The 16,645-nt window shown below is 50.0% G+C and overlaps 1 long non-coding RNA gene across 2 annotated transcripts; it reads left to right on the top strand.

Moving 5' to 3' along the window:
* The first annotated feature begins 831 nt into the window (after positions 1–831).
* LOC111091220 lies at positions 832–13,314 on the top strand. 2 transcript variants are annotated; one of them, XR_005374391.1, is made up of 4 exons: positions 832–957; positions 1,475–1,558; positions 2,763–2,995; positions 13,044–13,314. It is a non-coding gene; the product is annotated as an uncharacterized LOC111091220 (long non-coding RNA). The 2 variants fall into 2 exon arrangements; XR_005374390.1 differs by lacking the exon at positions 1,475–1,558 and having other exon boundaries at positions 837–957.
* Positions 13,315–16,645: the final 3,331 nt, after the last annotated feature.

The following is a 16,645-nucleotide window of genomic DNA, read 5'->3' as shown; positions in this document are numbered from 1 at the left end:
GAATGACTAGGAAGCTGTGATCTGCGTTTGGCTGAGTGGTGGATGCTTTCGATCTCTGTTTCCAAATGCTAAAGGAGGGGTGCTGATGCGGGCTCCTCTCAGGAAAGCAGCCAGGCTTATTCGTTCTTGATTCTGTTAAAAAAAATTGACCTCCTAGTTACAGAACATTGGAAAATACTCAAAAATAAAAAGGAGGTGGGATGCGGTGGAGGTAGAGAGAAAGAGGAACGGAGGAAAAGATGAATGTTGTCCCCGTTTTCACTGCTTATGGAAGGTAGTGGCTTCCAGAAAGACTAAAGCAGCGACTTGAAATTCCAGCTTTGTCACCTGCCAGTTTCAGGGCTTGGGAAACTCCTTCCCCTCTCTGAGCACAGGTCCTTGCCCGTGGGGTGGGTGCAAGTATAGCCACATGGGACGAAGTAGCCCGCAGCCTGGCTCAGGAAGGGCTCCAAGAGCCTTGGCTGTTGGTTTTCATCACTTTCCCTGTTGCTAGATAACACTTTTTAGCCACATTTTAAAAAGCCCTTCTATTGTGGGGATTTTGAGACCCTGAATTAACTGCATTCTGCTGCTTCACTGAGGCTGGCTGAGTGGCTGCGCCTCGGAGTAAGTTGGGTGCCTTTAGGCTCCTGGGCTCCTCACTCCCTGGGGTACTCATCTAGCAGTGGCAGCACCTGGGGGTCTGGGCGGAGCTCACCAGGCCTGGTGCCCCCACTTCTGGAGGAGTGAGCTGTGCTCCCCGCTCCCAGTCACCGCAGAAGGAGGTGTGTGGGGGAGGGGCTGCCTGTGGCAGGATGCACTTGGCCTGTTTCCTAGGAAACCCAGCTGGGAGTGAGGAGGGACTTGGCCCTCCAGGGGCTCTCAGGACCTGGAAGGAGGCGCAGGAACTGGTCTAGAGTGCTGCTGGCTCACGGGGGTTTCAGCCCCCATGCCTCCTCAGGGTCTTAGGTCTACCAGGTGTGCCTGGGTGGAGGGGTGGGGGAGGGACGCCTGATGCTGTGATTCTGAATGCAGGGTGGGTTCTGGCTACCTGTGTTTCATGCTTAGTCTCCAGCCTACCTGGGCAGCCTCCTGCCAGCCTCCTTCCTCTGGGCCTGCCCCCACGCCGGTGGACTGGCTGGATGTAGTCCTTAGTCACTCCTCAGACCCTGCCTGCATCCACTCTGCAAGGATGTGCCCCTGCTGGGGTTCCTGGCAGCAGCCAGTTATAGGTGGCCTTCCTCTGTTCGGGATAACTTCCTCTCCAGTCTGGGGCACAGAGGTCAGGGGAGCCCTTGAGCCATGCCTGGTCAGCAGCCGTGGGGGGGGGGGGCACTGTCTGCCCTCACCATCAATCACGCTCTAATCTCATAATCTCCTACCTCGCCTAGCCCAATCCCCTCCCTGGAGCCCCTGGTACACAGCACCCCTTTCGGTCCACAATTTGGGATAACGAGAGAAGGTACCACTTTCACATTCCTGCTTTGTGCCACAGGCAGTTCATACATCGCCTCCCACTTCACAGCAACTGCAAAGGAAGGTGCAGTGCCCTTTGTACAGACGGTAAAACCGAGGCTCGGTGAGACTTTGCATCTGGCAGAGCTGTGGTGCCCATCAGGTTTTGGGACGGACCGTTTTGGGATGGCCTTGAGATACCAGGGCCAGGTCACAGGAAACAGGTGCAATGGGGCCCGGGGAGGTGTACAGGGTCCAGTAGTAATGCCCTTCCACATCTTGAACTTCAACTCAAGGCTCTGGTTCCCCAAGAGACCACAGTGGACACCCAGGTCAGCGCAGGAAGAAAACTAAACCCCAGGTTGTCAGCGGCAATTACTGAAAGCTACTGCTGGTGCTGGTTGCTATTTTTGGTGATCTCTGTGACCAGCTTCTGCAGAGAAGGCTTTTTAAGTCTGTGTTTGAAGAAATTGTCATGACTTGTATAAATGTGCATTAATGATCTATGTCCTGGCTGTGACACAGGTTTTTCCTTAGTGTTTGGCTAATTTGCAGGAAGCACCTATACATTGGGAGCCTGGGTCTGATTCATTCATGGTTGCTTATCTTTGACATGAGGGAAGGGCAGTTTTGCAGTCCTGTGCTGCCCTGGGAGCCATCAAAACCTGCCCTCTGCACCCAGCTGCTCTAGTGCCTCTCCCGGGGGCTCATGGGAGCGTGGGCAATGGGGGCTCTGTTTGAGTCAGACGGCCTGCGTGGGAATGCTGGCTCTGCCACTTAGGAGCTATGTGGCTGTGCGAAGCCACTTATCCTTACCGTGGTGTCTCAGCTTCCCAATCCGTTAAATGGGGGAAAATAATATCACCTACTTTAGAAATAGCCTTGTTAGGAAAATTAAAAGGGTTAATATATGTATAGTGTTTAGAACCACGCCTGGTACTATGGGGGTGTTTATAAAACAAAGTCAGTAAACAGGGGGAGATATACTGGGCAGTCAGGATGCCCCGAGGCTGGGCTACATCCATAGCCTCCTGCAGAGCCTCCTGGGCTTCTTTCTTAAGGTGGCGGAGTCTTGGGCCATGTGCCAACCCTCTGTCCTGGCACAGCTGATGGCACCCTGGAGCCCTGTGTGAGCCTAGAGTCCCCCGAGGTGAGCACCTGCACAGGTGCTCTGTTGAATGGTTGGTGACACACAGAGGCAGAGGGAAAAGGAGCCCCACTCCCCTGCCCCTGCCCTAATCCGGTGGTGGTGGTGGGGTGCTATCAGAATCTCAGGGTGCTTATAGCTTTCACACTGGCTATCATCCTTTTCCCACTTCTCTGCCCAGGGGTTTCTGACATTTCTCCTGTGGAGTACTTTGCCGGATCACATGGAAGTGGCCTGGAGTGTGTAGCTGGAAAAAAGCATCTTGAAGAATTTGGATACATTTCCTCTCCTTTTGAGAGCCAGTGACATGGAAACAAGTTGACTCTAGTGAAAAAGTGTTTACAAAGACTTTGGATGCAAACATGGCCTGAGGTCTTAGACGTGAGAAGAGCCTCACACTTGGAGGAAGGATGGGTGAGTGTGGGGCCAGGCAGCCTGACCAGGGCACCCACTTCCCAGGCCCTGCTGGGCAGGTCTGGCCCAACGTGTTCAGGCAGAGGCAGGTGGACGCTTGGCTGGCCGCCCTCCCAGCCCCCGGGCGCTGGAATCAGACGCCAGGTGCAGTCCTGGGCCTCCGCAGCAGGGCTCCAGCCATGCCCCCTTTGCAGAGGCAGTCCCAGGGTGCGATGCTGGCACGGAGCAGGGGCACTGCTCTGGGGCTCTCTGTGCCTCACCTTGGTCCAGCTCCTCTCCTTGGAGTGTTTGGCCAGCTCCCCTTACCTGTCTCCCAGGCAGGACCTGAATCCTGACAGTTCAGCTTGTGGTCCAGCAATCTTAGGGGAGTGTCAGGAGAGGTCACTGGGGTCAGGCGGTGAGCCTTGAGTGCAGGGAGCAGAGTGAAGCGGGCAGCGCGCGGCCAGGTTTAGGGAAGTTTTCCCCTCAGCTAGTGTTGGGAAAGGAGGGAGGGTGGGGACATGGGAGCAGCCGGCTGTCTTGGCACATGATGGTAACCCCTCTCTTCTACCTTAGCTGGCGTATCTACCTGGGACCCTGGGTGGTTGATGGAGATTAGGCAGAGATGAGCTCCCCGCCAGGGGAGATATCAGAAGTATTTATAACTGGTGCAGCAGGGTCCCTCCCAGTGGATCAGGCCACATGCTGGAGCAGGGCCTTTTGGTGCCAGACATAACCTCCAGGGGCCTCCTGGGGTCCCGGGCTTTAGGGGCAGCTGGTGATTAGGGGGTATAGGCAGGAGTCATTTGCTAACCAGCTCTGAAGTGTTTCTGTATTTTAAACAACTGGTATAGCTCCAGTGGTGTGCACTACTGGTGTGCACCACTGGTGTGCATTACTGATATGCACTACTGAAGGCCAGCTCCGTCCCCCGAGCCCCCACCTTGGGGGCTGCTGCTGGGTGAGGGGACCTTCACGACAATCCATCCGTATGAGGGATGGTGAGGCTGAAAGATGGGAGGCAATAGGGGTGGAGAGGAGCGGGCAGGTGGGAGAGTGATTTAGGAAGCAAATCTCACCAGACTTGCGAAGATGTGGGGTTACTGGGAAGGCTCAGACCTTAAATGGGGTTCCTGGGCCACTCACTGAGGAATTCCAAGAGCTTCACAGTGTCTATAGAGCTGAGAGTAGGGTACGGGTGCTAGACCCTTCCGGCAGCTTGTTGGGGCATGGCTCACCCACACTGTGCCACACGGGAGCTTCGTGTTCGTCTAGAGAGAGAGGAGAGGTGGGGTCCCCCAAGGCGGGGCAGGTGTCATATGGGAGGTGACCCTCTTAGGCCTTGGAGCAATCTTTCTCTTTGTTCTTTATCCCTCCTCCAAACCCTGGTCCTTAGTCCTCCGGGACCTGGTGCATTCCCCTACTCCTACCTACACCCCCAGCCCACCATGGGGATCAGCCTCTTGAAAACCTTTAGCTCTGCCGAGTGGAGGGAATTTTTTTTTTTTAAGATTTTATTTATTTATTCATGGGAGAGAGAGAGAGAGGCAGAGACACAAGCAGAAGGAGAAGCTCCGTGGGGAGCCCTGTGTGGGACTCGATCCCCAGGCCTGGGATCATGCCCTGAGCTGAAGGCAGACCCTCAGGGGTCCCAAGTGGAGGGAATTAATCCGCTTGGCTGGGCCTGCTCCCAGCCCCAGAGGACCATGGCGCCTTCAATTACTCCAGGTGCAAATTCATTTCATACAGATTCACAGAACGGCTGTAGAGGGCTGTGCTCTGGCTTTATTGCAAAATGCATTATTTTTCCACCTCTCTCAAAAATATTTATCTATGCTAATTTAGCACAGGAGCCAGCTAAGTTCTGCATGGGGAATTGCCCTATTAATTCTGCCGCCTGGAAATACTGTGTCCAGCTGCAGAGAAGTTCCTGCTGCTCCTGGTTGGAGGGTGAGGCTGGCGGCCTCCTCCCTCAGATTGGACCTCCAGGCCGGAGTGGGAGCAGGCTGTCTGGCTGACCATTTGGAGAGGTGCTGGGGAGCCTGTGTCTCCCACATAACTCCTACAGACTGAAAGAAAGAGCCCTTTGCATTTGGGAGGCAAGGTGGGAAGGGTGCAACTTTTCAGGTGGCCAGAGATGAGTTTCATTCTGGGGCAGGCGCCACAGCTTACCCACTGGGTGACCTTGGCCACATGACACAACCTCTCTGAGCCTCAGTTTCAGCATCTACAAAACACAGCAATGACCTTGCAGGGCGGTCATGCAGGCTATTCCCGTGAGGCTCTCAGAGCTGTGGGCATGAAGCAGGGGGGTGTGAAGGGAGGTTGGTGGTGCTGCTCGCTTGCACAGCCACATTTTCCAGAGATTGTTTTCACCATTTGCCCATGAGTTAGAGTGCCACGTTCACTGTCTCACAGGTGAGCAAACTACCTGAGACACCCAGGCGGATGTCTCCAGGATCCCTGAACAGACCTGGTGTGCAGCCCTGGCCACACCTCATCTGAGCAATCCCACCAGGTTCCCGGACCGGAGCCCTCAGGTCACCCCCGATGCCTCCTTGCCCCCCACCCTCTCCCACACCCAGCCAGGCTCCCAGACCATGACTCAGCCATGCCACCTCTGGTGTCTTTCTCTTCACACTATCTCCCACCGGGAGAATGCAGTCCCCAGTTGCAGTTTTTGGGATTCCATTTCATTTCCCAGCAGCTGCAATCCTCTTAAAATAGAACTGGGACCATGTCATCTCACTGCTCAAAGGCTTTGGGTAGATTTTGTGGCACTTGGTGCACAAGCCAGGTGCCTGCCCTCGCCAGCTGCTTGCTCCTCCATACGTCTCAGGCACTTGCCCCTTTGCCCACTCGCTTCCTCCATTGGAGACAAGCCTTGCTCTTGACTCCCGGCCTTTGCCAGGTTCTTCCCTCTGCCCAGGGCACTCATCTTCTGCTCTTCATGTCCAAGGACTTGTGCCTCTCATTTGGGTCTGGGCTCCAAGGTCACCTGCACAGAGAGGTCCCCTGGTCTCCCTTGCCCCTGGCTGGTCCCCCTCTCTTTCCTTGCGTGGTGTGCACCCACCCTGAGCAGTTCCACTTACCTGTCCATTTGGGGTCTGTTTCCGCCCTGGTAGCAGCCTACCCAACATCGGTGTCTCCCACCTCCCTGCTCCCTGACAAGATCCAGCGTGGCCGCCATTGCCCACCCTCTGGGTGCCCCCAGTCCCTCAGCTGCTGATGGATCTAAGGCAATCACCTCGACTCCATCCCTCTTGCCACTGATTGCTTTTGAAACCACAGGAGGCCCAAGTCCAGCCAGAGGTGTGAGGTTATTTGTTTTTGTGAAAGGTCAGATCATTCTTATTTTTCCTTTCTATTTTTTATTAAGGTATAAGGTACACAAAGTAAAACTCACCCTTTTTAGTGGACAGTTCAGTGAGTTGTGACAAACGTGTAGAGCCGTGGAACTGCTGCTACGATGGAGCGGTAAGGTGGTGTGTCCCCCCAGACTTCCCCGAGGCCTCTGCAGCCACCCCCTTGTCCTGTTCCCCTAGCTTTTTGCCTTCTCTGAAAGCTGAGTAAATGGAATCACACAGTATGCAGCATTGTGAATCTGGTTTCTTTGACTGGAGTTTGAGATTCATCATGTCATTATAAGTACCTTCCATTTATGGCAGAATAGTGCATCATCGCACAGATGTACCAGAGTTGGTTTATTTATTTCCCGGTTGAGGGATATTTGGATTGTCTCCAGGTTTTGGTCATTAGGAATAAAGCTTCCAGAAACATTCCTGTAGAGTTTGTGTGGACACGGTTCTGCTAACTTAGGCCGATACCTAGGAGTGGGATTGCTGGGGCATATGGTAGACGTATGTCGAGCCTTACGAGAAGCTGCCAACCCCTCTTCTAAAGTGGTGTCCTATTTTGTACGCCTCCAGTGATGTATGGGAGTTTAGCTCCTCCACATCCTCACGGGCACTTGTGGTTGTGAGGTGGTTTTTCCTGTTTTTTGTTTTTTAACTAGAAATAGATGTGTAGTGTTACCTCATTGTGGTTGTAACGCATATATTTTAACTTACATTTCCTTAATGACAAATGGTCCTGAGCATCTTTTTAGGTGTTATTTACCATCTGTATATCTTTTTCATTGAAGTGTCTGTTCAAATCTTGTGTGCATTGTACATTGGATTATTTTTTCCTTTTATTGAGTTTTGAGAATTCCTTATATATTCTGAGCATGGGCTCTTTATCAGACACATAATTTGCACATATATTCTTTGAGTCCTTGCCTCTCTTAACAGTGTTTTTTAAGGAGTAGAAGTTCTTATTTTCCTCAAATCCAGTCCATCAGTTTTATTTTTTGTGAAATGAATTGTGATTTTGGTATTGAATCTAAGGACTCTTTGCTCAACTTAGGTCACAAAGATTCTTCTTATGTTTTATTTTAGAAGTTTTATTGTTTTAGATTATCGTTAAGGTCTGTTCCACTGTGTTATTTTTTCATATGGTTCAAGATACGGATTGAGGTTGTCGCAATTCTTTTTCTTTCCCCTGCCTCCCTTCTTTTTCCTCTTCTTCCTCTTCCTCCTCCTCTTCTGTTTACCCTCCTCCCCCAACCCCCCTTCCTTCCCTCTCCTCTCTCCTCCTCCTCACCTACCCTCCTCCTCCTCCCCTCTTCCTTCTTCTTGCATGTGATATATAATTGTTTCAGCCCCATCTGTTAAAAAGACTACCCTTCCTCCATTGGATGGACTTGAAAACTTTGTCAAAAATCAATCGAACATAAGCTTATAGGTCTATTTCTAGACTCTGTTCTGATTCATTAATCTATATGTCAGTCCTTTCTCTAATACCTCACTTCTCGATGATGGTACCTTTATAATAATTCCTGAAATCAAGTAATGCGCATCCACCAACTTTGTTTCTCTTTAAAAAATTGTTTCAATTATTCTAGTTTCTTTGTCTTCTCGTATCAAGCGTAGAATCGTATTGCTGATTTCTACACAAACCCCTCTGGGAATTTGATTGAAACTGCATTGTATGTATAGATCAGTTGAGGGAGAATTGACATTTGAACGACACTGAATCTTCCAATCTAGGAATATGGCCTATCTTTCCATTTTTTTTCCAGTCTTTGACTTCTTTCATCAGTGTTTTTAGTTTTCAGTAGGCAAATTTGAACATATTTTATAAGATTTAAGTATTTCATAATTTTTGATGTTATTGTAAATGGTAATTCTTTTCAGATATTTTTTTTAAATTTACTTGTCAGAGAGAGAGAGCACTAGCAGGGGGAGTAGCAGAGGCAGAAGGAAAGCACGCTCCCCACTGAGCAGGGAGCCTGATGTGCGGCTCCATCCCAGGACCCTTGGATCATGACCTGAGCTGAAGGCAGATGCTTAAACTTACTGAGTCATCCAGGGGTCCTGTAAATGGTTCTTTTTTTTTTTTTTTTTAAAGATTTTATTTATTTATTTACTAGAGACACACACACACACAGAGAAAGAGGCAAAGGCACAGGCAGAGGGAGAAGCAGGCTCCATGCAGGGAGCCCGATGTGGGACTTGATCCTGGGTCTCCAGGATCAAGCCCTGGGCTGAAGGCAGCGCTAAACTGCTGAGCCACCCGGGCTGCCCTAAATGGTTCTTCTTAATATCAAATTCAAATTGTTCATTTCTTTTCAAGCAGTATAATTGATATTTGGTGTATTGGCCTTGTGTCCTATACTGATGTCAAGATCACTCATTAATTCTATCCAATCCCTTTTAGATTCTTCAGGATGTTCTATATCAATAATTATATCACCTGTATTTTTTCAATCTGTATGCCTTTAATTTCTGTTTCTTACTTTATTACATTGTCTAGGACCTCCTGGACAATTATGAATAGAAGCATTGAAGGTAGACATCCTTACTTTTTCTTGATCTTAGGAGAAAGCATTCAGTCTTTCACCAATATGTATGAGGTTAGCTGGAGGTTTTCCATTGATGCCCTTTATCAGGTTGAGGGAGGGTTTTTTAAAAATATTTATTTATTTATTTATTTGTGATAGACATAGAGAGAAGAGAGAGAGGCAGAGACACAGGCAGAGGGAGAAGCAGGCTTCATGCCGGGAGTCCAACACGGGACTCGATCCCAGGACTCCAGGATCACATCCCGGGCCAAAGGCAGGTGCCAAACTGCTGAGCCACCCAGGGATCCCCAGGTTGAGGGAGTTTTTAATCACGCATGGATGTTTTACTGTTCTTAAAAGGAATCAGAAGGAAGAAACTCCCTTTTCTTCTGAACAGTTTTGTATCTGAGTATGATGTCTGGAACTGTGACAGCCATTTTGTGGCTATGAGGAGAGCTTGTTTGAGGAGCAAAGCCAACCGAATGATGATGGAAGAGTGGAGAGATGGAAATAACCTGGGTCCTTTCCATCGCTGGTCCACCAAATTAAGTGGTCCTGGACCCTTGCCTATCACTAGAATTCTTGGTTTGGAGGAAAACAGGAAATTAATAGCCTTATTGTCTAAGCCTTTGCGTTTTTGGGTTTTGCTTCTTGCATCTAAGAGCCACTAAATGAATACATACCAACACCTGAGGATAGAGACTTTTTCTTTTTCACTGTTGCATGCTCCATACCTAGAATGGTGCCTGGAATATAATAGGTACTTGCTAAAAGTTTGCTGCATAAACCAGGGAAGGCCAGGACAGGGGGATTTTCATTTCTATTATCATTTTTTCTTCGATCTAATGGAAAAGACATGGGGACAAAGCAAGAATATTTAGAATATGGCAGGTGAACTTTGGAAAAGAGACATCAGAAATCCAAGTAAGAATGAAACAGCAGGTGTTGGCAAGAATGCGGAGAGAAAGGAACGAACCCTCACGCACTGTTGATGGGAATGCAAGCTGGTGCAACCACTGTGGAAAACAGTGGAGGTTCCTCAAAAAGTTAGAAATACAACCATCCTATAATCCAGTAATGGCACTATTGGGTATTTTCCCCAAAATACAAAAACAGGAATTCAAAAGTATGCATTGCAATGTTTGTAACAGCATTATCAATGATAGCCAAATTATGGAGAGAGCCCAGATGGCCATTGATGGATGAATGGATAAAGAAGAGGTGATATATATAATGGAATATTACTCAGCCATCAAAAAGATGGACATCTGCAATGATGTGGATGGAGCTAGAGTCTATTATGCTAAGTGAAAGAAGTTAGCCAGAGAAAGACAAATAGCATATGGCTTCACTCATATGTGGAATTTAAGAAACAAAACAAATGAGCCAAGGGGAATAAAAGAGAGGCAAACCAAGAAACAAATTCCTAACTACAGAGAACAAACTGATGGTTACCAGAGGGGAGGTTGGTGGGGGGAAGAGGGAAATAGGTGAAGGAGTCTACAAAGTGCACTTGTCATGATGAAAAAAAAATGATTGAAAAAAGAAATAAAATAATTTTATAAAAAAGAAACCCAAGTAAGACTGGGATTAAAATCAGGTCTCGGTGTAGACGTGTGAAGGACAAAAGAGGAGGAAAGCAGCAGTTAATCCCAGGGAAGACAGGGACAGCTCCAGAGAGCCCTGCTCAGAGCCGCTGTACAGGTCTGAAAGCCGGATATCTGCCGTGTAAGGATCAGGGTTTTTTTCCTCTCTCAGAGCGACAACCAGTGAGACTTGTTCTTCAGTCATGAGCCCTGTTATTCGGAAGATAAACCATACGGATCACAACGGGGAAAGAGAACATGTAATGCTTGCAAAATTCCTGTGCGTAGTTGCTCTATGCCTAGAATTTATGCTCGCTCGCAGTTTCATGTTTCACTTAGATGTACCTCAAATGAGGTAATGGCGTTGTGACTGGCTGTCACCTCCCATCAGCCCATCACTCCTGGCCCTGGGGGAGGTGATAGATGCGGTCAGAACACGCCTCCCGCACCGGCTGGTCGTGCCTGCTGTGTGCTGAGTTAGGGGTGGGCAGTGCCTTCTCTGTCACCACCTTCTTCCCCCCACACCCCATGATGGCAATTGACTCATACTACCTTGGAATGTTCCGGACCCTTTGAATTTATACTTTTGGTTGTACAGTATGGGTGTTAAAGTTGAGAGCTCAAGGCAGAGTGTTTGAGTTCAAATCTTGTCTCTGCCACCTACCAGCCTCTCTGTGCCTCTGTTTCCTATTTTTAAAAAAGATTTCTTTATTCCTGAGAGACACAGAGAGCAAGGCAGAGACACAGGCAGAGGGAGAAGTAGGCTCCCTCAGGAGAGCCCGATATGGGACTCGATCCTGGATCCTGAGATCATGTCCTGAGCTGAAGGCAGACACTCAACCGCTGAGCCACCCAGGCGTCCCTGTGCCTGTTTCCTTATCCATAAGAAAGGGGGTGCCATTTGTACCTACCCCAGATGCCTGGGAGATGTGGGAAGGGAGGGGCATCTGAAGCCTGTAACTGGGAGTTGAGCAGGACCACGCTAGTTATCTTCAGGCCTGGCTTCGATGTTGGATGTGGGGGAGTGGCCTCACGGGGAGGACCTTGGGGCACAGGTCAGGGACCTGTAGGGTGATTCTTCAAATGAGGTAGAGCTGGAGTAGAGGATGGAAACCAGAACTCGCATGCCACAGCCATCCTGACCGTGGGCAGGGAAGCAAGCCGCTCCAGGGCCCAGAATAAAGATGTCTTGAGGTCTTCTGGGGCTGTTGACGAATGGAGAGAGGAGTAGGAGATTGGGGCCGGCAGAAGGTGAAGCCAGGGCCCAGCCTGGCCAGCATCTGTTAGGCTTCAAGGGCTCCTACTTGCAAGGAGGAGTTGGAGTACATACTAGTTCTGGATTGTAGGGTGGGGTTATGGTGGCTCCCCCTCATCCAGCTTGTGACCCCCACTGTGGATGTAGGAATGTCATAGGCGGAAGAACCCATTAATTGAGAACAGCTCTGGATTGACCCAAAGTTTACAAAGGTAATATGGAGAACTTCACATACCCTCACCAGTCTCCCACGTCGCTTCCTGATCGAACCCATGTGGTTCGTCTGTCGCAGCAGAGGAACCAGTGTTCACATGTTATTAATGAACGTCCACAGTGGATTCGGATTTCCTTAGTTTTTACCTGGTGTCATTTTGTTTTTGCCCCAGGACCCCATTCATGACACCGCATTACATGTGTCAATCACGTCTCTTTAGGCTTCTCTTGGCTCTGACAGCCTCTCACTTCCCCTGTTGTTGATGACCTTGACAGTTTTGGGAAGTGCTGGTCAGGTATATTGTAGAATGAATCCCCCCTCAACTGAGATTTGTCTGACAATACTGGGGTTATAGGTTTGGGGAGGGAGACTCCAGAGGTAAAGAGTCCTTCTCATCACATCAGATCACGGGTGCATGCTGTCAACCCGATGTATCACTGTGGGTGTTGACCTTGAGCACCTGGCTGAGGTCACGCTTGTCGGGTGTCTGTGCTGTGAAGTTACTCTTTCTCCCCTTTTCCACACTGAACTCTTTGGAAGGTAGGGCAAACATATCTTTATGCTCAGTTCAGGAGGGAAAGCAAAGCCCGGGGGCGTGAAGTTTCTTGCCCAGTGGCCAGGTTGGCATTTAAACCAGACAGTTCTTTGTCTTTCTGAAAGCTGCCACACAATGTCACCTCAAGAAGGCACCAAAGAGCTTTAAACAGGCAGGTGGGTGCTAAGGGGAGAAGGGGCCTTAGGAAGCTCGCTCCTTGCTTTTTTGAGAAAGGAGTGTACACAGGCAAAGCTTTTTACCCGAGAGGGTGCTTCACAGTTAACTTCCTCGTGGGTTTAGGGGATGCTTGTGCTTTTTGCCCACTTTGTTTTGCTTTTCCTTATTTTGGTAAAAGTTCTTGATTTCCCTTTGGGGAAGCACACCCCCCTCCCCACTGCCATGAAGTCAGCCATGGTGGGTCTCTCCATTAGCATCATGCTCCTCTATCCATAGGGTGGATGATTCAAGCCAAGCTAGTCATACCTCCCTTCTCCCCAGGATTTGAGAGTGTCACATGCTAGGCTAGCGTTGGTCACCCACTCTGCTCTGCATGGGAGGGATGCATTCCCAGGTTTTCTTGCTCTCTGATTTCCAGGTAGCTTCAACCAGCGGGAGACACAAGTAGATTGGTAAAGAGGAAGAAGGCCGGTTGCCCTCTTGCTGTGGTGGCCCCCAGGTGGAGGCTCTTGTCTGCTGTTATTGCTGGGGTTCTAGCTCCCTGGGCAGCCCCAGATCCCAAACCAGCACCAGCCTCTTCTCTTGTCACCTCTCTACTCTTAGGAGTGGCAGCAGCTTCCACTGGGTTCACCTCTGGGTTGTCTGGCTTGGCAGTGCTCCATCAGCTACATAACCAACCTCCTGTATTAAATGCCTTTTTGCAAAAGACCTAGAGTGGTTTCTGTTTTTCAGACTGATAAACACGTGAGAGCCGGCTGGCATGGGTGCTTCCTTGGGAACACATGTTAAAGGCTGCCTGGCCAGTTCTTATAGCCTCAGACGCCACACTTCTGTGACTCCTGGGCCTCCTGAAGCCTGGCTGTCCAGCTACTCTAGATCCTTCTCTCATGTTCCTTTCTGGTCATCATTTCTGTTTCTGCTGCTTTGGGCTGAAGACGGTAACATATATGAGGAAAGGGGTTTTTCCGGTTGGATCTACGAATGATGGTTTCCTGGTGAAAATAAAACAGCAAAGCTATCTTCTTTCTCTCATTTTCTCTCTCCCAGCCCCTTCCCAGAGCTGTAGCACTGCTTTTGTTCTGGAAATGTTACAAGTAGTACTAGATCAGTCCCAAATGTTCTTGCATATGGGGCTGGGGCAGGGAGCCTTGTGAGCTGTTTGCATCTTTGGGAAAATGGACACACAAAAGGCAGAGGCTGGAATCCCTCATCTCTGAAGGGGCCAGCTCCAGCATGAGTATTGGGGGGGAGACTTTGGATGAGGATGACTTGGGCAGTGTACTCACTCATCCTTGATTCAGACATCGTGGCCATGTAGGAGGGTGGGCCAGTTACCAAGGATGGGCAGCTGCATGGAGATAGCCCTTGGGGAAACCAGCTGGTGAGTGTCTAGGCGGCAGGTAGGGAGAAATGCCCTTTGCACCACATTTAGTCAGGGCTGCCAGAGTTCTAACAATAAAGTGGCATTTTATTTCCATTTGCATTGTTTCCCACGTATACATCTGCCTCAGGAACGTTCTTCCAAGCTCAGACATCAGAGCCACTCAGTGTTGGGTGGGGTAACTGATAGGTAGGGAACTCCTTCACTGCAGATGCTGTGCCATCATAGGCTTGCAGGGCTGGGGTCCCCTGCTGGCAGCAAGTTGGACCCTAGACCTCTTTGAGTTCTTTGCAATCCTGCTTCCTCTGATTCTCTAATAGTGTTCCTTCCTTCACTGCACTGTGTAGGCAGCGAGATCCCCAAGGAGGTGCCATTGTCATCTTAAGGGGACAAAATGAGCAAGGTCTCTGGGGTTCCATCTAAACTTTGCTATATTCTCACAGCTCTCTCTCTCTGGAGAGCTCACTCCTCTGCCAGCTGCTGTCTTTCTCCGAGGATGGCCAGAAACTTGCTGAACTTGCTCAGGAGACTACCTGGATCTGCCCAGGGCATGTGGTCTCTGCTTGTGATTTCACCAGGCAGCCTGGGCTGACAGCAGCAAAGATGATAGCATTGGAGCTTGGGCAGCCAAGAGCACCTTGTGTTTATGCCAGCCAGCTCCTCACCTCAACTTTACCTGGACAAGAGCCAAAAAGGCATGTGTCAAGACTATCGCTATTGTCCTTTATGCAGGAGGATATCAGATCCAGAGTGGGTTGTGGCCACCTCACAGTGAGACTGTGGGTCGGAGACATGCCTTCTGCTCCACACCCCTCCCTCCAATGGAGAAGGCTTGGTTCACTATTTCTTCTACAGTGGGGAATGGCTAGAACTGTACCAGTAAGATCCCTTTCCCCCAGAAGTCACCCTAAGTCTTATAAACAAAGAGAATTTTTTTTAATTTTTCTTTTTTTAAACATTTTTTAAAATTTATTCATGAGACACACACACACACACACACACACACACACACACACACAGAAAGAGAGAGAGAGGCAGAGACACAGGCAGAGGGAGAAGCAGGCTCCTCACAGGGAGCCCGATGTGGGACTCGATCCCAGGACCCCAGGATCATGCCCTGGGCCAAAGGCAGGCACAAAACTGCTGAGCCACCCAGGGATCCCTACAAAGAGAATTTAATACAGGGAATTCATTACGGAAATGATAGAATCGCTAAGAAGCCAAACAATGGCTGGCTTAGAAGCCAGGGCCCCAGGCAGGATCCAGAGCCATGGTGGGGGCTTCCTGGCAGTAGCTGGGATCATGGAGAGGGGTTCAGTTTTAGTGGAACCTGGGGAAGGAGGAAACATGGCATTGCCAGAGATACTGCCCATGGCCCTCGGAGAGGGGAGAAACACTTTGGCTCTTCTGTTCCTGCCTTCCATCTTTCATCGGTACCTCCCATTGGATGGAGCCACTGGGAAACCGAAGGCAAGGGGGCCTGGGAAATGTAGTGCCTTGTGATACCGAACAGGGCCAGGGAAGGGAAGAGATTGGATTGCAAAAAGGCAAGCCTCAGACACAGTATCCAACATCCTCATGGCCAGCCATAGCCTGGCTAAGCCTGGAGTCAGAGCTTGGTGGTTTCTATGCCTAACTGAAGCCACACCTTTGGATGAAACAGGAGGAAGATGAGGGGTTTGCATGGTCTAAGAGTTGAAGAGGGAAACCCCACAATGGGACCAGCAGGATACTACCCCTTGCCACACACACCTGGTTCCCTTACTCCTTAGCTGTGTGGCCCTGACCATCACAAAGGTGGCCCAGTATTTTTGGGAGCCTCAGTTGTTTCCATGTCTTAAATGGGAATAATGTACCCTCATGGACATAATACTGTAGACACCGAATGAGACAAGGTCCTGATGAGATGTCTGAGCACTGCCTTTCTCTTCTTTCAGCCAGTGGCTCCTCAAATTGGTGACAGACTGTGTGGCTGTATGCTCTGAGGAGCACAGGGACATTCGGGCTCCCCCTGACCTAGGCTGCCAGCTGTGGGGCCCGCCCTGCTTTGTAGGAAGTGGAGGCAGAGGAGGAGGGGGAGAGGGTGAGGCAGGGAGGGAGGACAGACAAAGGATAGGGGACAGCAAGATAGATGAGCTGTGGATGCTGGAGGGAGACAGCTGGGCGGGGGGCGGGGGGGCTGCTTTCTTCTGGGAAGTCAGTTTTCTTTTTTTTCAGTCCTTGGCTGGGAATGTTCCAACACCACCTTTTACAGGCATTGAAAGGGTCTGTAAAGGTGGGGAGACCATTGTCCCCCAACATAAAGGGACAGTGACCGCATTGTCTGAACAGGCTATCAGGAGGGGCTGGGGTTGCCAGGCAGGGAGGGGAGAGTAGGGAGGAGGACGGAGGAACTGGTGGGGTTGTGGCAAGAGGGACCCCCACTTTCCTTTAAGCTTTAAGAGAGACCGTAGGGAGAGTAACGGTCCTAATGAGTCGGCCTCCACCTTTCCAGGAGAGCTGGCCAGAGGGGTCATGTGAGTTTCCTTCCGAGGTGTCATTCAGTTGGTCCTTGGGTCACTCGGTGAGCAAGGGCCCAGAAGCCCCAAATTGCCACTACCCCTGCTGAAAAAGAGACCCATTGGGGAGTCAATAGCACA

Source organism: Canis lupus, chromosome 20 (assembly GCF_011100685.1).
Source record: "Canis lupus familiaris isolate Mischka breed German Shepherd chromosome 20, alternate assembly UU_Cfam_GSD_1.0, whole genome shotgun sequence".
Classification (NCBI taxonomy): domain Eukaryota; kingdom Metazoa; phylum Chordata; class Mammalia; order Carnivora; family Canidae; genus Canis; species Canis lupus.
Note: the sequence above shows the minus strand (reverse complement) of the source record. Positions and strands in the feature narration are given on the sequence as shown.